The following is a 22,403-nucleotide window of genomic DNA, read 5'->3' on the forward strand; positions in this document are numbered from 1 at the left end:
TAATGCTTGTTAGTAATCTCATACATGAGCCCTGGATATCCACAGACAAATGTAAAAACCTTCCCTAAAAGCCGAGACTGTAAATTCCAAAAAGGCAAGTCTCCCCCCGCTTCCAAAAAAAAAAGCTAAAGAGGATAGAGAGAAACACCATAAACTGATGATATATGGAGGGGATAATAATCAATGTAATGAAACAAGCTATATGAATGGTTGAATGTGAAGCTGATGATGAGAAAATTAAAAATAGATCTGTCTATCCTTCTTCTTTGTCTGTCTTTGTCTGAAAGTTCAAATGATACTTGTCCAACATGGGTGACAATGCTGATATTTAGCATACCAGTGGAACAGCCTTCTGCATCAAGGGCAACTTCAAGTAACCACACTATGAAAATCTGACAGTGGAAGTGTGGCATCTTTATCTTAATAATTTTTTGCATGATATTTCTATCTTTATCAAGAAGAGCCTAAAATACTACCTTCTTAAGAATGGAGGCTTACATTTATTTAAGTAGGAACAAAAACTGTTATGACACAAAGGATAATACAATAACAAACATATGAGTTTATGTTTTTATTTCTTATGATTTAAAATTGAATATGCAATATAAATGATTATTATGGATAAGAGAAACTGTATAATTTTCATTGTAAGGAAAGGTACTGAAACACTGATTTTTATCTCAAAGTACTTTATAATACATTGACTTCAAAATGTTATATAAATTATTTAAAGTATTAAAGTTACTCACTTTATAAAAACTATTGAAAATAAATCTATCAAAATATTTATACCCAAATTGAGGTATCATAAATTGCATTTAAGTCATATTCTCTAAAATTGTATTTATTTAGTAGTATTAATGACTAAATTGTACTTAGTGAAAAAAGTGAGTATGTAATGACAAAGATTTCTTCTTCTACAACAGCATAATATGTTTCATAGCTTAGGAGATGCTTTAAGTGTTGTTCAATTGCATCATTAGCCTTAACTTAGTAAAATTAAATATTCACCATCAGGAAGAAATATTCAAATTCAGATATTTACATTTATTAATTCACAAACTAAAGAAAATCTATTTTTTACTACTAAAATATCCAGCATTATTTTAAAAATATCTTAGACATTATGAATATTGTAAGTATCTGGTTCTATACAATATATATTTATTTTTTACAACAACATGAAACATTCTATTTCAGTTCAAAATGTTGGATCTTAAAATGCCAGCTTATTAGCTCCCATTCTATTGATCAGAAATCTGTATTCTTTACTTATACAGATGAAATCCAGATGTCAGCTAGCCAAGATTCTTTTCTGGAAACCTTTGGGGAAATTTTACTTCCACAATCAATTTTATTGGCAGAATTATCTCACCACAAGACAAAATTAGTGGGCTGAATCATTCTTGTACTTCAGATCTCTGATTTCTACAGTCAGAGAAAATTTTACCTTTATAGGTCTCCTATGACTAGGTCAGGCTCACTAATATCATCTCCCTATCTAAAGCTGAACTATAACGTATAACGTAAGATAATCACATGATTAGAAACCACTGAGTTAACGTCAATTCATGGGGGCTTATCTTTAAGAGAACAAAATATGCCTTGGACCTATACTGTCTTTATTACCTTTAGTTTGGTTTTCTACCAACCTAGGGGAATCATCTTTCTGCACTATATGAAAAATTCTTATTTGATCTATGTTTTAATTGGTTTATTTTCTGAAGTAGACTTTCAGAACTTTCATCCTAGTCTGTCTTATTCTGAAAACAAATCTGTCTGCGATAAGCTCTCTTACTTGTATTTAAAATATTGGTTGCATAGTTTTGAGCATCATGGCAACAAGCAAGCCACCACAAAATAACACATGTTGTTGTTGTTAGGTGCCATCAAGTCAGTACCGACTCATAGAGACCTTATACAGAGCAGAATGAAACATTGCTCGATCCTGGGTCAACTTCACTATTGTTGCCATGCTTGAGTTCATCGATGCTGCTACTTGCCCAATGCATCTCATTAGGGGTCTTCCTCTTTTTCTCTAACCCTTCACCTTACCAAACATGATATATTTCTCCAGTGACTGGTCCCTCCTGACTATGTACAAAATATAAAAGACAAAGCTTGGCCATCCTAGCCTCCAGGAGCACTCTGGCTGCATTTCTTCCAAAATGGATCTATTGGTTCTTTTGACAGCCCATGGCACTTTCAATATTCTCCTCCACACCATAACTCAAAAGCATCAATTATTCTATGGTTTTCTTTATTTACTGTCCAGCTTTCATATGCATATGAGTTTATTGAAAATACGATGGCTTGGGTCAGGTGCACCTTAGTCTTCAAGCTGACATCTTTGCTCTTCAACACTTTAAAAAGGTCTTGTGCAGCAAATTTGCCTAACGTAATACATCATTTGATTTCTTGATTGCTGCTTCCATGAGTGTTGATAGCTGATCCTAGAAGAATGAAATCCTTGACAACTTCAATCTTTTCTCTGTTTATAAGAATGTTTATTGGTCCAGTGGTGAGGATTTTTGTTTTCTTTACATTGAGATGTAATCCATACTGAAGGCTGTGCTCTTTGATCTTCATCAGTAAATGTTTTAAGTCCTCTTCACTTTCAGCAAGCAAGGTTGTATCATCTGCATATTGCAGGTTGTTAATGAGTCTTCCTCCAATCCTGATGCCACGTTTTTCTTCATATAATTCAGCTTCTCAAATTATTTGCTCAGCATACAGGTTGAATAAGTATGGTGAAAGAATACACCCTTGGAGCACACCTTTCTTAATTATAAACCCTTCAGTATTCCCATGTTCTGTTCGAACAACTGCCTCTTGGTCCATTTACAGATTCTTCAAGGGCAAAATTAAGTGTTCTGGAATACTCATACTTCGCAATGTTGTCCATAGCTTGCCATGATCCACACAATCAAAAGCCATTGCGTAGTCAATAAAGCACAGGTAAACATCTTTCTGATAGTCTCTGCATTCAGCCAAGATCCATTGGACATCCGCAATGACATCTCTCATTCCACAGCCTCTGCTGAATCTTGTATGAACCTCTGGAAGTTCTCTGTCATTGAATGCTGTCAGTAGTTTCTGTATTATCTTTAACAAAACTTTACTTGCATGGGATATCAAAAAGATTGTCCAATGAGTTCTGCATTTCCTTCGGTAACTTCTGTTTGGAATGAGAACAAATATGGAGCTCTTCCAATCAGTTAGCCAAATAGTCGTCTTCCAAATTTCTTGCCATCTATGAGTGAGTGCCTCGTGTGCCGCCAAACTTTTTTGAAAGATTTCATTTTTTTTCCATCAATTCCTGGTGTCTTGTTCTTTGCCAACTCCTTCAACGCACCTGGACTTCCTCCTTCAGTATCATAGGTTCCTGATCATCTGATACCTCTTGAAACAGTTGAATATTAACCATTTCCTCTTGGTACAGTGACTATGTGTATTCTTTCTATCTTATCTTGATGCTTTCTGCATCATTCAATAATTTGTCCAAAGAATCCTTCAATAACGAATGTTGAGTCTTTAATTTTTTCTTCAGTTCCCCCAGCTTGAGAAATGCTGAGCATGCTCTTTATTGGTGTTCTGACTCCAGATCTTTGCATATTTTGTTGTAATATTTAGCTCTATCTTCTTGAGCTGATGTTTGAAGTTTTCTGTTCAGCTCTTGGACCTCCTCAATTCTTCCATTTGCTTTATTTAGCATCTCTACACTAGACAGCAAGTTTCAGTGTATCTTCTGACATCCATTTTGACTTTTTCCTTATTTCTTGTCTTCTTAATGACTTTTTGCTTTCTTCATGTATGATGTTCTTGATGTCATCCCACAACTCTTCTGGACTTTGGTCTTTAGTGTTAATGTATCAAATCTGTTTTTCAGATGATCTCTAAATTCAGGTTGGATTTATTCAAAGTAATATTTTGGCTCTTGTGGACTTGTTTTCATATTCTTCAGCCTCAGTTTCAATTTACATATGAGTAATTTATGGTCTGTTCCACAATCTGCCCCTAGTCTTGTTTTCACTGATGATATGGACTTTTCCATTGTCTCTTTCTGCAGATGTAGTCAATTTGATTTTTATGTATTCCTTCTGGCGAGGTCCATGTGTATATTCGTCTCTTATGCTATCTAAAGTAGGTATTTGAAATGAACAAATCATTGATTTTTCAGAATTCTCTCATGTGTTCTCCAGAATCACCAAGGCCATATTTTCCAACTAGTGATCCTTCCTATTTGCTCCCAAACTTTGCATTCCAATCACCAGTAAGGATCAATACATCTTTTTTTAAAATGTTTTATTGTGAATTATGTGATCGTTTACAGGGGAAAACACTAGCTTTACATTCGTCTTATCATATATCATTTCATTGCCATAGTTGCAATCCCCTCCATGCATCAACCAACCAAAGGGTATACACTGCAAACCTGCCACCCAGTCATCAGCACACAGCCCCTCTACCTCTCTGGGTCTAAAATCCTCAATGGCTCCATCTCTCCACGTCATCGTCTCTGCCTCCATCTCTGTCATCACTGCTTCTCTGGGAAGGGTCACACTCTCCGCTGTCCTCACTTGGTGGTCCCAGTGACCTCTGCCTTTAGACTGCTAAGTCAATCACTCCCTTCCTTTTGCTAGACAACATCTACCTTTACATTTCCAACCCTCACAATATGTCTTGTTAGCAATTATTCACTATTATATCACAAGAGACCTATCCGCATCTCCTTTCATCAGCCTCACCCAGACAGATTGGATACTACTCAGTGGAGATTTTACCTTCTTCCATGTCCTCTCGTTCTAGGTTCCCTCTTGAAAGCTTGTAAGCCAGTCACTTTTTGCCTTTGTAGCCCCCACCCCCACTCCACTGTGGGTAGTCAATGTCCAAGTTGTCCATCCTTATCTACTCTGTGTATGGAGGGGGTGTGAATGATCCTTGCTGTAAAGATTTGTTCCCTCTTTTAAGCTACTACATCCATAGGGATAAGTCAAGTTCATCAATTTGTATCACATTACTCTTTTTTTCCTCTTCTTTCTTCTAGTAGTTGAGCTCAATCATTCAGTCATTGAAGCCAGGTCAAGTGGGTATTATCTGCAAGTGTAGGTGTTCTTGTGCATATTCCCTCTCTTCTTATCAGCTGGATGCTTTGCTCTCCACTTTAGTCCTTTGTGGCTATGTCACTGACTTGGGCCCAAGAGTCCCCTGTTCTGGCCATACTACTGGCTGACCAGATCTCTACCTGGGTTCACAAAAGTCCATTGAACGCTGTAGTGCTTAGCTTGCACCTTCATTTCTGTTTTTCCCTCACTTCCCCTATCAATGACGAATGTGGTCACCAATCAGAGCATGTATTCCCAATGAGTCTTAGTCATGGAAAGGGGTTTGTGCTGAAAGCAACTTACTTATTCTTTTAGTAATCAGTCAGACTGTCTATATTGTTTTGTATTTTTCCTGTAGGTCTTTCATTACATATCTTCTGTTCTTCGAGCTGCTCCAGGCTGGTCTGCTTGTCCTTTCAAGTGGAAATTTCCTCAGAAGATTGCAGATGCATTTCAGGATTCCACCTATGGTCTTGTGTAATGCAAAGGCTCCACAGTAAGCCTCCTGCACTAGGCACATTGTAGCCGCATATTAGATATCCCAATCAGTTATAGGCAGAAGATTTCTATGATGACATTTCTGGCTATTCCTTTCTCTCCCCATCAAATGTCTATTTTACAATAGTATGCCAGTGAAACCAAGATCCAAAAACAGCCAAGCATCTTAACATTATTTCTCCCCTTTTCCCAATTCCAACCATGGCTTAATCCCTGTATCCCAGAGCCTGTTGTTCCAAGGTTTTGCATACATCATTATTTAACTCTGTCCCACTTAGCCCATGCAAACCTGCCTAATTGTTCTCCCATCTGCTTTGTTCCATTCCCCTCTCCTTTTTTGTATATTGCCCCCCTCCCTAGCACCCAAATTATCCTGTGTCTATTCCCTGCTCCATGCTTCAACTTCATCTCCCTCCTCTCACCCCACCCTCCACATCCTGGTAACTAGCAAATTATTTTCCCCATCCAATAAGTATGGGTTCTTTTTCTTAGTCTTTTACAGTAGTGGTCTTATTTAGCATTTCTCTTTTCGTGACTGACTAATTTCATTCAACATAATGTCCTTAAGGTTCATCCATGTTATTCGGTGGCTTGCAGCTTCCTGGTTATTCTTCAAGGTAGCATAGTATTCCATTGTGTGTATGTACTATAGTTTGTTTATCCATTCTTCAGTTGATGGGCACTTAGGCTGTCTCCATATTATTGCTATTGCAGATAGTCCTGCTATTAACATTGGTGTGCATATATCTACTCATGCTATGGCTTGTATTTCTTGTGGGTAAATACAAAGTAGAGGGATTGCTAGAAATTAAAATATTTCTATTTTCAACCTTCTGAGGAAGCACCATATTGCTTTCCAGGGAGGTTGGACCATGTTGCAATCCCATCCGCAATGCAGGAGTTTTCCAGTCTCTCCAAATCTCTGCCAGCATTTATTGTCTTCTGCTCTTTTTATCTTTGCTGTTATTGCTGGTGTGAGATGATATCTCATTGTTGTTTTGATTTGCATTTCACTAATGGCTAGAGATTGTGAACATTTCTTCATGTTTGTTGGCTGCCTAGATCTCCTCCTTGATGAAGTGTCTATTCATGTCCTGTGCCCATTTTTTAATTGGGCTATTTGTCTTTTTATCATACAGGTGTTGTAGTTTCCTATATATTTTAGAAATGAGTTAATTTTCTTATGTGTCATTACAATTTTTTTTTTTTTTTCCATTCTGTGGGTTCCCTTTTTACTCTTCTGGAGAAATCTTTTGATGCACATAAGTTTCTAATTTTTAGTATGCCCCAATCATCTATGTTGTCTGCTTTTGTTTGTGTAGTTTTCAAAATGTTTGGTAGTCTATGTATTCCCTGAATTAGGGCCCTCACATTAGTCCCTATTTTTTCATTGATGGCCTTCATAATTTTGGGATTCACATTTAGGTCTTTAATCCATGCTGAGATGGTTTTTGTATAACGTATGAGGTGAAGGTGAAGGTCTTGTTTCAATCTTTTGCATATCACTTTCCACTTTTGCCGGCACCTACCATGCGATATATTTAGGTACTTTGTCAAAAATCAGTTTGCTCTATGTGGATGGGTTATTATATGAATTCTTAAGCAGTGCTTTGCTTATCCTTGGTGTCTTCCTCCCCATATAAAGTGTATAATTTTTGGTCGTTGTAATATGGATTGGAATTGTATTATGTATGTAAATTGCTTTGGGCAGTATTGATATTTTCACAATGTTAAATCTTCCAATCTTGGAGCATTGTACTTTCTTCCATTTTTGTAGGTGTCTTTGGTTTCTTGCAATATTGTTTTGTAGTTTTCTTTGTATAATTCCTTTGTTTCTCTGGTTACATTTATTCCTAGATATTTCATCCTTTGTGCAGCTATTGTGAATGGTATTGCTTCTTAATGTCCTTTTTAGTGTTGTTATTTTTTGATATAGAGGAATCCAACTAATTTTTGTATTTTGATCTTATATCCAGCCACTTTTCTGAAACTTCCAATGAGATCTAGTATTTTTTTAAATGAGTCTTTGGGGTTTTCTAACTATAGGATCATATCAGGTGCAAATAGAGAGAGTTTAACTTCCTCTTTTACAATTTGGATGCCTTTAATTTCCCTGTCTTGCCGTATAGCTCTTGCTAAGACTTCCAGCACAGTATCGAATAAGAGTGGTGACAAAAAGCATCCTTATCTAGTTCCTGTTAGCACAGGGAAGGCTTTCAGTTTCTCGCCATTGAGAGTAATGTAGGCTCTTGGTTTTGTAAATATGTTGAGGAATTTCCATTCAATTCCTACTTTTTTTAATGTTTTTTTATAGGAATGGATGTTGAATTTTGTCAAATATCTTTTCTGCATCAGTTGATATGATCATGTGGTTCATTTCTTTTTTTTTTTTATTTATATGGTGGAATGCATTGATTTTTTTTTTTCTAATATTAAACCATCCTTGCATCCCTGATAAGAATCCTACTTGATCATGATATATTATCTTTTTGATGTGTAGCTGGATTTTGTTGGCTAGGATTTTGTTGAGAATTATTGCATCTATTTTCATGAGGGATATTAAGTGCTACATTTAATCCATTTACAGTCACTGTAATTATTGATAGGTATGGATTGATTGCTTCCATTATGTTTGTTTGCTTGTTTTTATGGTTTTGCTGCTGTCTTTGTTCTGTGTGTCTTTCTCTGCTGAGTTCATGCTTTTTGTGTTATTTCTTGTGAATTTCCTCATAGCTTTAATGTTTCCATGTTCTTCTTGGAATTACATTTTCTTGGCATGTTGTGAAATGTTAATTTTATTTGACGTTACCTTATAGTCCATTAACTTTTCCTTCCATTTAATGCAATTTGTTTCATCCTGTAATCTACCTGACTTTCTGATCATCTGGATCTCTGTTCCAGCATGTTTACCTTCTTTTACATTGCAATTGTTTTGATCATAGACTGATCTCCCAGATTCTCTGAATTTGTTCTTATAGTTTTGTTTTGTTTTTGACTCTTCCTTCTGTTGATTTAGTTTTGGGCAGTGCTGCCATGTTTGTCGATCTCTGGTTGTTTTCTGTTCTTGTTGGTTCTCAGTCCACAGAACCCCCTTTAGGATATTTTGTAGTGCAGGGTAGGTTTTGGTAAAATCCTTTAGCTTCTGTTTATCCTGGAATGGTTTGACTACACCATTTTATTTAATTGATAGCTTTGCTGAATAAAGGATTCTTGGTCGGCCGTTTTTGTTTGTTTGTTTTTTCTTTCAGGATTTTATATGTGTCTCCCCATTGCCTTCTAACTTACATGTTTTCTGCTGAGATATCTGAGCTTAATCTGACTTGCTTGCTTTTGTATGCAACACTTCTGTTTTCTCTAGCTGCTTTGAGGAGTGTCTCCTTATCTTTGATTATGGAGAGCTTGATTATGATATGTCTCGGTGATTTTCTTTTGGGGTTTATCTTTCCTGAGGTTTGTTGAGCTTCTTGAATGTTTATCTTTTCACTTCTCAGGATAGTCATGAAATTTTCTTATAGCAATTCTTCAACTATTTCCTCTGTAGATTTGTGTGATTCTTCTTGTTCTAGAATGCTAATAATTCTTAAGTTATTCCTCTTCATGTTGTCCAACATGAATCTTAGATCTTCTTCAGATTTCTTTATTATTTTTCTGTTTGCTCTTCTATCTTATTGGTATTCAGAGATTTGTTTTCCAGATCACTGGTTCTGCCTTCCATATCTTCTATTCTACTCCTTTGCCCTTTCAATGTATTGCTCATTTCTGATATTCTATTTTTGATTGTTTGGACCTCTTTCTGTAGGTTTTGGATTGCTTCCAATGCTGTATCTATCTTATTTGATTGTTCCTGTATCACTTTCCTGACTCTTTCCTTATTTTTCTCAACTCCATTGTAAAGTATTTTGAAACATTTTATAATCATTTTTCTGAATTCCTTCTCAGATATTTCCAAGGCCTGCCCTCCTTCCAGAATGTAGTCCAGGTCTACCTCTAGGTCATTTGTCTAAGACATTTTATCCTGTTTTTGGATATGTGCTGATATGGTCATCTGTTTTTGCTTCTTGGACATGTTTAGTGTTGATCTGTGGCCTTAATAGTTAATTGAGTATGTGTTTTGATATGTTTTATGCTTTCTGGTTGCTTCCAGGTAGATGTGATCAGGATGTGGTCTTCCCTTTTCATTCTTCTTATTGCTTAACTCAGAGTAACTTTCACAGGTGTTATCTGCTTCCCTGGTATGTGGCAGTTGGTATTGGTTCTTGCCTGGATTTTGGTCTTTTATAGAGTTTGATTGTAGCTTGACTATATGGCAGCAGTTGCTGTCTCTTCTTGGGTAATATAGGGAGATAAAGAGTCCCCCAAAGGTGGAAGGGTGAGCATAAAACAGCAAAACAACAACAGCAAAGAAAAAAAAAAGAAAAGAAACAATAACAACAAAAACTAGACTGGATACTGTAATGTATAATCTCAGAAAAGGGAATGGAGGGAGAGGGAAAAAAAAATCTGTAGCCTAATATGAGTATGACTTTAATGTTCTCTTTCAGTTTCTTGCCATCAAAGCTGACTGAGAGATTTCTAGATGCCACTGTTGGTTGTTATGCTGTATCTCAGGATTTAATTTAATTTAATTTTTGGCCTGTTTGGTTTTTGAACTCTCTTTCCCTCTCCCAGCCTTTGTTCTGGCTTTTCTGTTTTAATAAAACAGTTCAGTGCTGGCTCTTGGGCTTAGAGTATCTCTATGCATGTGTGGCAGAAGAACCCATGATTGACATGGGTGGGGGTATTCTGCTCTCTCAGGCACCCCTCTAGTCACCAGAATGGAGGTGCAAAAACAGTGGGGGACCAATGAACAGTTAAAAAACAAAATCAGAACATAGAAAAACCAACAAAGTGCATTGTCCACCTTTGTTCCGTGGTTCCTGTGATGTTTTTCTGTGATGTGTCTGCTCCCCTGCTTGGTCTTGTCATATGTTCTTGACCAAGTTTTTCGACTGCATATTCAAAAGTATGTGTTTTCTTACTTTTGCTACAAATTCCACTAGATTTAGGCTTTCAAACCTTTTAAATATTCCTATCTATGTAGTTCCTAGTTTTGGAGCTCTGCCCTGAATCTGCTTTGCATGGTCTTCTGTGGTATTGCTGACAGTGAAGCTCACTGCACCTCTAACCTATCTGCTGTCAAGCTCTGCCTCTCCTCAATACATCTTAATTGCATGTTTGATCAATTTCAGATTGAAGAGGATTGGTAGAATTTCATCCTCACTGGCTTTAGTGGTTGGTGCATAAATTTGAATAATGGTGGTAGTAACTGGGCTTCCATGTAGGCACATGGATATTATCCTATCACAGACAGGGTTCGTTGTACTTCATGACTCATCTTCATATGTTTTTGATTTTTTTTTTAAACAATGAATGCAAAACCATTCCTCTTCAACTTTTCATTCCTGCCTTAGTAAGCCACATGGTTGTCAGATTCAAAATGGCCAATATCATTCCATTTCAGCTCACTAATGCCTAAGATATCGATGTTTATGTATTCCACTTCATTTTCGACTTCCCATTTTCCCAGATTCATACTTTGTACATTCCATGTTATGATTTTCAAGGGATGTTTACAGCTGTTTCTTTTCATTTTGAGTTGTGCCCCATCAGCAAATGAAGGTTTCTCAGGCTTTTCTCCCATGGGCTTTAGTCCATTCATGTCATCATGGTCAACTCTACTTTGAGGAGTCAGCTCTTCCCCAGCCACATTTTGAGTGCCTTCCAACCTGAGGGACTCATTTTCCAGCACTATATCTGTCAGTGTTTCTCTGCTATTCATAAGGTTTTCAGTGACTAAATATTTGGAAGTAGTTTGTCACTCCTTCTTCCTACTCTGTATTCATCTGGAAGCTTATCTGAAACCTGTCCAACATGGGTGACCCTGCTGGTATTTAAATACTGATGGCATAGCTTTCAGAATCACAGCAACTCACAAGCCACCACAGTACAACAAATTATCAGATGAGTGGTGGAAATAACACATTGATGATGGTAATTATGGTAGATGTACAACATCAAACTAGAGAATGCACTTGTTGTTTTAAATGCCATCAAGTTGCTTAAAATTCATTGTTGATGTTAGGTTCTGGAATAGTTAGGGCTCTGTGTCAACTTGACTAGAGTAGGATTTCCAGAGGTTTTGCTAAAGATGTGCTTATTCTCATGGTAATGAAACTTAATTCAGGCACAGTTAACTATATAAGTGGCTATGAGCAGCCAATCAATTGAAGGAATGCTTCCTTGTATGCATGGCCTGATCCCAATACAATGGACATGCTGGAAAAGCTCTTGTCTCTCTCTTCCATTGGGGACATGGGACTCCACAATTGTAAATAATTTCCTTTATAATTAACTTCTCTTTATATATGAATATATATGTTTCAATGGTTTTGCTTCTATAGAAATCCCAGCTTAAGGCATGTGGTACTGAGATAGTGGGATTCTAAAGAAACAAAATCACGAGGGTGATTTTTTTTTTTAATTGGTTCTCAAGTCTAATTAATTTTATAGACACTGATATAAGGTGGAGACAGATCATAGCTCCACTTCATAGGAATCAGCCTTGGGCTGATTTTGAGTTTGGTCCTCTTTTCCCCTTATGTGTTCAGAAGTCATATATTGTTTCCACATGATTTTGCAGTTTGAATCAAGAGCAATTCATAGCAATGGCTCAAGACTCATGGAAGCATGAAGTTTTATAAGAGAAAAACACAAAGAGGCATGGGAAGTTAAATTTTTGATTTTCAGATGATTAGTTTGAATTTTGTTATCTTTAATGTCTGGAAATAATGTAGGGGATAAAATAAAGTGGGGTGAGTGGTAGCTTCTATATTACCTGAAACTGATGTCATTCTAGTTAAACAGGAGGGTTCATAGGGGGCAGGAGCATATTGGAATCCATCTTGCCAGAGGCCCAAGGTCATGTGCATATGAAAGGGGTTAGTCCAAGGAAGAAGAAAATAATAAACTTGAGTGATTTAAAAGGAGTATGTATTTGACTGTTTTATGGAAATTGGTTTCTCCTTCTTATTATTGTAAAATAGACACATATGTGTGATAGAAATGAATATTGAGAATTATGATTAAAGAGAACGTGTTTTTGCCTTCAGCCTATACTTGATTCGCTATGCGAAAAGTGGACTCACAATTTACCCTGAAATAATTAGCATTTTTTGTTTAAGCCTTTGTAGAGTATGGGGTGCAATAGTGACCCCTAGCCAGAACCTTCAGAAGTGAAACTTTTGCATCTGAAAAGACAAGCAGAGTAATACACAGCAGCTGGGAGAACAGAAGGTTCATAACTAAAAGACATCAGAAAGAAAGAAAGAAAAAAAGATTGTTTTTTTGAGAGTCAAATAAACTTTTTACTCTGGAGGCATCAAGGCTATGAAAGTTGGCCCATCAGAGAAAACCTCCTTCTAGGACTTAACATTAAAAAGAACCTGTGGGCGATCTTATATATGTGCTGGTGACGAGCTGGGTCTACTTGTGAGTGAAATTATTCAGCAATAAAGACCTAGGTTGAGTTTTAACATGTTCTATTGGTACCCATTGACCTTGAGATGAGCGAGAGAAAAGGGAAGTTGGTCATTCTGAACTTTAAGGAGTTGTGTGAACTCCTGAGCCCATGGGCACTAACCTAGGTCATGGAGAATAGGGCTGAGAGTGAAAGGACTATCTGGTCTTAAGTGCAGGGAAGTGTCTGTGAACTCCCAAACTTGCAGCTGGTACCCATTTTACCTAGCTTTGATGGTTATGACTTACTTGTGACCACACCTGATCAGAAAAAGATGAAGAAGTTTGATACTGTGAGCAAGTGTCAATTGCTGCAATGTGATGAACTAGATTTTTGCTTATGGATGCAGTTGCTCAAAATTCCAACTGGAATGAACATTTTTGAGATCAAGGAACATGCTTGTCTCTTCAGTGTACTGAGCTTGTTGTTGTTAAGTGCCGTCGAGTCGGTTCCAACTCATAGTGACCCTGTATAGGGTTTCTGAGGAGTGGCTGGTGAGCTTGAACCACTGATCATGTGGTTCAAACTGACTTTGCAATCCAGTGCATTAACCCACAGCAGCATACCAGGACTACAGTGGGGGGCATAAAGACATGAAGTGACTGGACTACAATCTTTCATGTGTCTTGTTAGTTTTAGAATGAGGGGGAAATGATAAAATCTCCATTGACTAGTTTTCCTCTTTTCCAGAGGGGTCTTTTGAAAGGGGACAGGAATGATGCTGATATGATTTTATGATTTCAGTTATGAATAATTGCTAGAATTAACTATGAAAGTCAAATTGTAATTGTAGAAGATGTATAAGTAAAAGAGGGGAGTAGGCCCATGGACTGAATTGGGCTGTGTGCCTACAGGCAAGAGACTAGCTTGCAGAATGTACCCATTGGACATATAAATGAATATACATTGCCTTTGGTTTTTTGGTTTGTTAGTTTTTTTGTATGTGAGCATCAAACATTTTTGCTTTGTTTTTTATAACATATAAGATGTCATTGGAGCCAGTATACTTTCTATTGTCCGTGTTTTAATTATATCATGTTAGGTGTAAGTATGACTTTACAGTTTTCTGAATTTAGATATTATGCAAATAGTTCATAGGTGTCAAGTTGACAAGGATGGGCTGAAATGGTTATGATTCAGTGTCAACTTCAATAGACTAGGATTTCTAAAGGTTTAGCAGTTGAGATATGCTTATTTCCATGGTGATGAAACCTAATACAGGCATAGCTAACTCTACAAGAGTGGTTATGAGCAGCCAGTCCATTGAAGGATGCTTACTTATGGTGTGGCCTGCTCCCAATAAAATGGATGTGCAGGAAAGACTTTTGCTGTCTTTCTTCCACTGGGAACATAGGACTCTAAAATTAGAAACCATATCCTTGTAAGAAATTTCTTTTTATACATAAATATATATGCTTCACTGGTTTTATTTCTCCAGAAAACTAAGCATAAGACAGATAAAATCAAGTTGATTCAGGCCTATAGTTGTCTATATACAACATAAGAAAACATTATCAGGTTCTGCACCATCCTCACAATTGTCAAGCTTGAGCCCATTGCTGGTGGCATTATGCCAATCCATCACATTGAAGGTCTTTCTCATATTTGTTGACCCTCTTTATTACCAAGTATGATGCTGTTCTCCAGGGATTTTTCCCTCCTTATAATATATGCAAAGTATGAGAGGCATTTCCTTGCTATCCTGGATTCTAGGGAGGATTCTGGCTGTACTTCTTCTAACACAGATTTGTTTATTCTTCCAGCAATCCATGGTGATTTTAATATTCTTCTCCAACACCATGATAACATACAACTTATAGCAAACCTGTAAAGTTTTCTGAAGAGTGGCTGATTTGTTTGTTTAGCAGTACCGTGCTTATCCAAGTGCACCACACCAAGACTCCAGAGAATTCAAGTGCGTCTCTAAAAATAAATTATGTAATATGTGTGATATAATCTCACAGAAAGGCATTGGATAGAAAGCTGACCTAAGCAAGTATGAAAAATGGTGCTTCAGCTAGATTTCCCTAAATGGGTATAAACACAGTACTATATTTCAGGAGTTAGCAAATTAAGATCCATGAGACAACTATGGGCACGATTTGTTTTTATGCAGTCAGTAGATAAGGAGGATTTTACAGCTTTTAAATATAATATGTAAAAACCAAAAGGAAGAACATGCTCAGTATTTCTCAAGCTGAGAGAACTGAAGAAAAAAATTCAAATCTCAATTTGCTATATTGAAGCGTTCTATGAACAAAATATTAAATGATGCACAAAGCATCAAAAGATGGTGGAAGCAACACACAGAGTCTCTGCACCAAAAAAGAAATGGAAAATATTCAACCATTTCAAGAGGAAACATATTATCAAGAGTCAATGATACAGAAGGAGGGCATCTATGGTGCACTGAAGGCATTGGCAAAGAACAAGGCACTGGGATTATGAATACAAATTGAAACCTTTGAACAGACAAATGCAGCACTGGCGGCACTCACTCATTTATGCCATTGATATTGGAAGAAACCTACCTGGCCAACTGATTGGAAGAGATCCATGTTTTTATCCATGTGAAAGAGAGATGGCCCAGTGGAATGCAGAAACCAGACAATATAAAAAAAATGTCACATGCAACTAAAACTTTGTTAAAGGTAATTTAAAAGAGGCTGCAACCATCAATTGACAGAGAATTATCAGAGGTTCAAGGAGGATTCAGATGAAGATGCTGAGTGATAGACATCTTTGCTGATGGACGTTGGTTGAAAGGATATAACATCAGAAAGATGTTTACCTGTGCTTTACTGACTATGCAAAGGCTTCTGATTATGTGGATCATGACAAGCTATGGTCAGCATCACAGAGAATGAAAATTAAGGAACACTTAATTGTGCTCATGAAGAACCTGTATATAGATCAAAAGGCATGTGCATTAACAGAGCAAGGGGACATTAAATGGTTTAAAATTAGGAAAGATGTGCACCATGGTTGTATTATTTTACCATAATTGTTCAATCTGTATGCTTAGCACATATTTGAGAAACTAGATTATATGAATAAGAACATGGCTTCAGAATTGGATGAAGACTCATTAACAACTAAATGAAGTTGGGCTGTTAGCTGCAACCTTGGCAGTTCAAGTCTACCAAATTCTCCACAGTAGAAAGATGATGCTTTCTGCTACCCTAAATATCCACAGCTCTGGAAACCCTATACAGTGTGGCTTTGAGTCTGAATCACTCTACATCCCATCACCATCACTACCATCAGGATGATAATTGTTGTCAGATTAGTGTTCTTCAGCTCAATAACTAGTCTTTTGTGAATCTTCTCTCAGGAAGGGTGAGGGCTTTGGGACTATAAAAGGGCATTGATGGAAAAGTGGTTTCTGCTTTCTCATGTCAAAAGTCACTGGTCACTTCTGCTTTTGACTGGTGGGACAGATCTAGTTCCACCTGGTTCTATGACCTCCAGTCCCTTGTTTTTGTTTATCATTCCAGTTACTTAGTGTTGTTATTATTAAGTACCTTGGGGTTGTTTCCATTTATTAGCAACCCTCTTTAGGCTTTCCAAAGATTGGCTTTTGGGTTTCAATAACCACCATTGTGGTCAGTCCAGTACTTAAATGACTGTTGTGTTTTGATTAGAATATTTCTTCTTTTTTTCTTTTACCTCTAGTCCTACAAAGATTTAAGTATATATTTTAAGTGTTTTTTTTTTTTTAGAGAAAAATAAAACTGCTAACTCTACTACTTCTTGTTTTTTTTCCAACACAGTGAGATGGGTAACCAATTATGAAATGTTTTCTTACATAACCTAAATCCAACAAATAAGTTTATAAGTTATAGATAATGAAAGTAAGGTTTTTCATTGCCATAGAAAGAATTTACAAAGGACAGGAGGGGAGGGGAGAGGGAAGAAAGACTGCTGTGGTGCTCGATTAGAAGTAGTCTGTTAAGTAATTACTCACATTTATTTTAAGATAAATAATAAATAAATACCAGTACCAACAGCTTTAAGTGTATATTTATGTATATAGGAGTAAGAGCTACAAAAATTTTTATGGAAAATATTCACTATCTTTTAATTCAGTTTTTACACAACCTTTTTGCAACCTATTCATATTTGTTTGCTCTGTGAGATGAAAGGCCTAGTGGCAGTAAAACCCCAATAATAATAAACACAGCCAATGACCAGACCTTGATTTCCAAGTACTATTCCCCACCGCACCAAAAAGAAATGGACGGAATTTATCCTTTCAAGAGATAGCATGTAACTAGGCAGAGAGTGTACTCTCCCATACGCGACAACATTAAACAGTTGCAGAGGCAGCGACTGGTTTTGGTCCTGTTAGTCTCCAGCTAAAGCTTTGATCCTTGTGAGGACTCAAGCTGGCTAGACTTCCTTACTTTCCACCTACCTGTAGCTGTGTCATTGCTACTGCGCCGCCACATTAAAGGCTCGCTTGGTCTAGGTCTCCATCCTGAAGAAAGTGCTAGATGAACTCAAGGACCTCATCGATGAGACCTGCTGGGACATCAGCTCATGCGGCGTGAACCTTTAGAGTATGGATTCCTTTAGAGTATGGATTCATCCCACTTCTTCCTTGTGCAGTTTAGTCTGCTCTCCAAGGGTTTCCATACCTACAGCTGAGATTGCAACCTGGCTTTGGGCGTGAATCTCACCAGCATGTCCAAAATACTGAAATGTGCTGGCAATGAAGATATCATTACACTAAGAGCTGAAGATAATATAGACACGTTGGAACTAGTATTTGAAGCACCAAATCAAGAAAAAGTTTCAGATTAATAAAATGAAGCTATTGGATGTGGAATTCCATGAGTACAGCTGTGTAGTTAAGATACCTTCTGGTGAATTTGCACATATATGTCGAGATCACAGTCATATTGGCGATGCTGTTATCATTTGCTGTGCAAAAGATGGAGTGAAATTTTCTACAAGTGGAGAGCTTGGAAATGGAAAAATTAAATTGTCATAAATAAATAATGTTGATAAAGAGGAGGAGGCAGTTACCACAGAGCTGAATGAACCAGGTCAACTAACGTTTGCATTGTTGTTGTTGTTAAGAGTCGTCGAGTCGTTTTCGACCCATAGCGACCCTGTACAGGGTTTCCGAGGCTGTAAATCTTTACGGGAGCAGAACGCCTCCCGCGGAGAGCACCTGGTAGTTTCGAACTGCTGGCCTTAAGGTTCGCAGTCCGATTCGCAACCACTACGCTACCAGAGCTCCTTAACGTTTGCATTAGAGACTGGAAATTCCTTACATTGTCTCCTACTGTTACAGTCAGTATGTCTGCTGATGTACCACTTGTTGTAGAGTATAAAATTGCTGATACCGGACACTTAAAGTACTATTTGGCTTCCAAGATTGAGGATGAAGAAGTATCTTAGATACACTTAAAATCCAAAAAAATTAACAAAGCTCTTTGAGAATTGCCTGAGATACCACCATGTACTTAACTCTTTCCATTGTCAAATTTGTACCTCTGAATACATATGTAGATATTTTCTGTAAACAACCCAATTTTTCTCTATTCTAAAATTTTTCTAAAGAATAAAAATTCAAAGTCAAATCTGCGCTTGTTTACCTAGAACAATTTCTACCTTATCTAGTACTCTTAGGATTTTTATAATAAAAGGGCCTTAACTAAATATAGTATTTTTTTATTAAGAGTGTTTTCAATTTAAATAAACTTATCTGAATTTCAAATGTCACAAGACTCTGCCTTCATTTGTACCACTACTATTATAAGTATCCTAGGGACTATTCATTTAAATCTACTCTTCCATGTAAATGTATTTATTTTTTTCTGTCTAGAAAGAATGAAAAAATAAATCATGGAGATAACAATAAAATTTTAAAAATATTTCAAATACAGTAGATTGTAAACCTGTGGTAGCTAGATTTGGGGATTCAAACGCCAAATTTATTTTGGTGTTATTTCAACTTGAGCTCAAGTAATGAATATGGGAAACAGAACAAATAAATGACATTTTATCATTGTAACTGGCAAAAATTAACAGAAGTTTGGTGTACCCAAAGTTATATGGGCTTTGTAGAGTAGCATTTTAACTAGGAAATCTTTTACAGGAAACCTGGAAGTTTTGATAGATCTGTGATAGGACCCAAGTAGCTTTTGGTAAAAGAATCTCTCTAGTAATTGAGTATTCTTGTTTGGGACTCCCTTGAAGTTAGATCCAACCATGAAACTGGAAGTTCTGATAATTGAGAAGAAAGATTAGTAAGAACATTTTCAGTTGCTTTGTTGCAAGGTTACAAATTGGCATGCTGTGTGTTGAAAATTAATTGCTTTATTATTGTCCTTTTTTCCCCCCTAGTGAATTTGGTAGCTTAAATTGTCTTCTTTGTTCTTCTGGTACTTAGACTGAATTTTTGTTATTCGACATTAAAACTCATTATGTCCTGTAGGTAACTTAAAAAAAAAAAAAAAAAAAAAAAGCTTATTATTGTATACATGTGTGGAGAGAATTGTCTTAAAAGTGGCTGGATAGAACTTTTTGGAGCGACTTAGAACAGATCTAGATTGTGCACATGTTTCTAAGACAGTACGCATTTGTTAAGACTCACCTAACTGTACTTTATGATATGTAAGTTAAACTTTATTAACTTGACTTTTAAACAGTTAAAAAAGAAAGAGAGAGATAGCATATATATCAGAGGGCAACGGTACTGATGAAAGAAGTTCAATGAGCATTGAAGTTGAAACTGAAATCTTCCAACAAACTGATGCAACACTGGAGGCATTCATTCATCGGCCATGAAATTTGGAAGAGAACTATCTGGCCAACGGGTTGGAAGAGATTCATATATGTATCCATTACTGAGACAGATGAACAAACTGAACGCAAAATCATCTGAAAATATCATTAATATCACATGCAAGTAAAATTTTGCTAAAGATAATTCAAAAATGGCTACAACAGTACATTAACAGGGAACTTCCAGATGTTAAAACCAGATTTAGATGAGGACGTGAAATTAAGGACATCACTGCTGACGTCAGATGGATCTTGGCTGAAAACAGAGACTACCAGAAAGACGTTTGCTTGTGCTTTATTTACATTACACGTGTATTTTTTGTGGAACATGACAAACAATGAACAAGAATGTGAAGAATGAATATTCCAGGCACTTAATTATGCTTATGAGTAACCTGTACATAGACCAAGAGGCAGTCATTCCAAATGAACAACAAGGCACTGAATGGTTTAAAATTAAGAAAGATGTGCACCTGGGTTGAGTATTTTCACCATAATTATTCAATCTGTATGATGAGCAAATCATTCAAGAAGTTTGTTTATTTTAAGAACATTAAATCAGTATTAGAGGAAGACTCAGTAACAACCTGCAATATGCACATACCACCTTGCTTGCTGAGAATGAAGAGAACATAAAATACGTACTGAGGAAGATCAAAGACCACAGTCTTCAGTATGAATTATTCTTCAGTGTAAAGAAAACAAAAATCCTTACTGTTGTTGTTGTTCTTAAGTGCTGTCGAGTCTCACTACTGGACCAATAAATAGCATAACGATAAATGGAGAAAAGATTGAAGTTGTAAATGAGTTCATTTTGCTAGATTCACTATCAACACTCATGGAAATAGCAGTCAAGAAATTAAACTACATATTGCATTAGGCAGTTATGCTGCACAAGACATCTTTAATGTTTGCAAGTGCAATGATGTTAGCTAGAGAATTAAGGTGTGACTGGTCCAAGTCATGATATTTTCAACAGCTTCATACACATGTTAAAGTTGGGCATTGAATAGGGAGAATGTAGAATAATTGATGCATTTGAGTTATGGTCCTGAAGAAGAATATTAAATGTTCGCTGGACTGTTCAAAGACCAAACAAATCTTCACTGGAATGCCTCTAATCAGTCAGAATGCTCCTAAGAAGCCAGGATGGTGAGATAACAGTTCTCATATTTGGACATATTCTCAGGAGGACGAGTCCTGGAGAAGAACATCATGCTAGGTTAAATATATGGTCAGTGGAAAAGAGGAAGACTCTCAAAGAGATGGATTGGCACAGTGGGTGCAGCAATTGTTTTAAACTTAACAAAACAATGATTGTGAGGATGATGCTGGAACTAGCAATGTTTCTTTCTCTTGTTTATAGGGTCACTAGAAGTGGAGTCCTGGTGTGGTGCTGTGGGTTAATGTGTCGGACTGCAAACCCATTTGAACTTCAAGGGTCGGTGGTTCAAGCTCACCAGCTGCTCCTCAGAAACCCTATACAGGTAGGGTCTGACTCGGGTGTGAATCGACTCGAGGCACTTAACAACAACAACAACAACAACAACAACAACAAGTTGAAACAGACTCTAAAGCACCTAACATGAATAATTATTCACTTAAAGGAACTAGGCACTAAAAGGAACTGTACCTCAGAGCTACCACCTATTTGTTTGTCCAATTGTAGTAGTTTCATGTTGCTATAATGTTGGAAGCTATGCCAGCTATATTTCAAATATGAGCAGAATTACTTGTGTTAGATAGGCTTCATCAGAACTTGGAAGAAAGACCTGGAAGTCTACTTCTGAAAATTAGCCAATGGATCACAACAAGATATTGTCCAATATGTTAGTATAGGATCGGGCAGTGTTTCATTATGTTTGAAATGGGCTTATCATGAGTCAAAACCAATTTGGAGGAGATAAACACCACTAATAGAGTTTTGGTGTGGGGCTGTAGGATATTCCACTGGGCTACTAACCATAAGGTAGGTGGTTCAAACCCACCAGCTTCTCCTTGGTAACCCTATACAAGTTCACTATGAGTCAGAACTAACTTATAGCACAACAACAGCAACAGAAACAACAAGGACTTGAAGAATGAATAATATCAAAATGAGTATGGTACAATTTATAAGGCTATAAATTAATACACTGCTATTTAAAAAAAAGCAAGGCAAAACAATAACAAACAATTAAGTAAAGAGACATAGGACTCAATGTGAAACATCCCCACTTGTTAAATCTGGAACAATTTGAGCAACAAAATAAATGTTATTGTACAATAAACCAAAGAGCAACTTAAGTAAACATTAGTCTATAATTGAGAGTGTGGTGACTACATATGATAAGCACTGGACTGCAACCGCAAGGTCTCACGTTTGAATTCACCAGCTGCTCCTCAGGAGAAAGTGAGGGTTTCTGCTCTCTTGAAGATTTAAAGCCTCTGAACTCCTATACAGGGTT

General features: G+C 36.8%; 1 pseudogene; it reads left to right on the plus strand.

Annotated features, from left to right (window-relative positions):
* The first annotated feature begins 15,163 nt into the window (after positions 1 to 15,163).
* Positions 15,164 to 18,567, plus strand: LOC102833608 (annotated as a pseudogene).
* Positions 18,568 to 22,403: the final 3,836 nt, after the last annotated feature.

This window comes from Chrysochloris asiatica, unplaced genomic scaffold, assembly GCF_000296735.1.
Source record: "Chrysochloris asiatica unplaced genomic scaffold, ChrAsi1.0 scaffold00303, whole genome shotgun sequence".
NCBI classification, from domain to species: Eukaryota; Metazoa; Chordata; class Mammalia; order Afrosoricida; family Chrysochloridae; genus Chrysochloris; species Chrysochloris asiatica.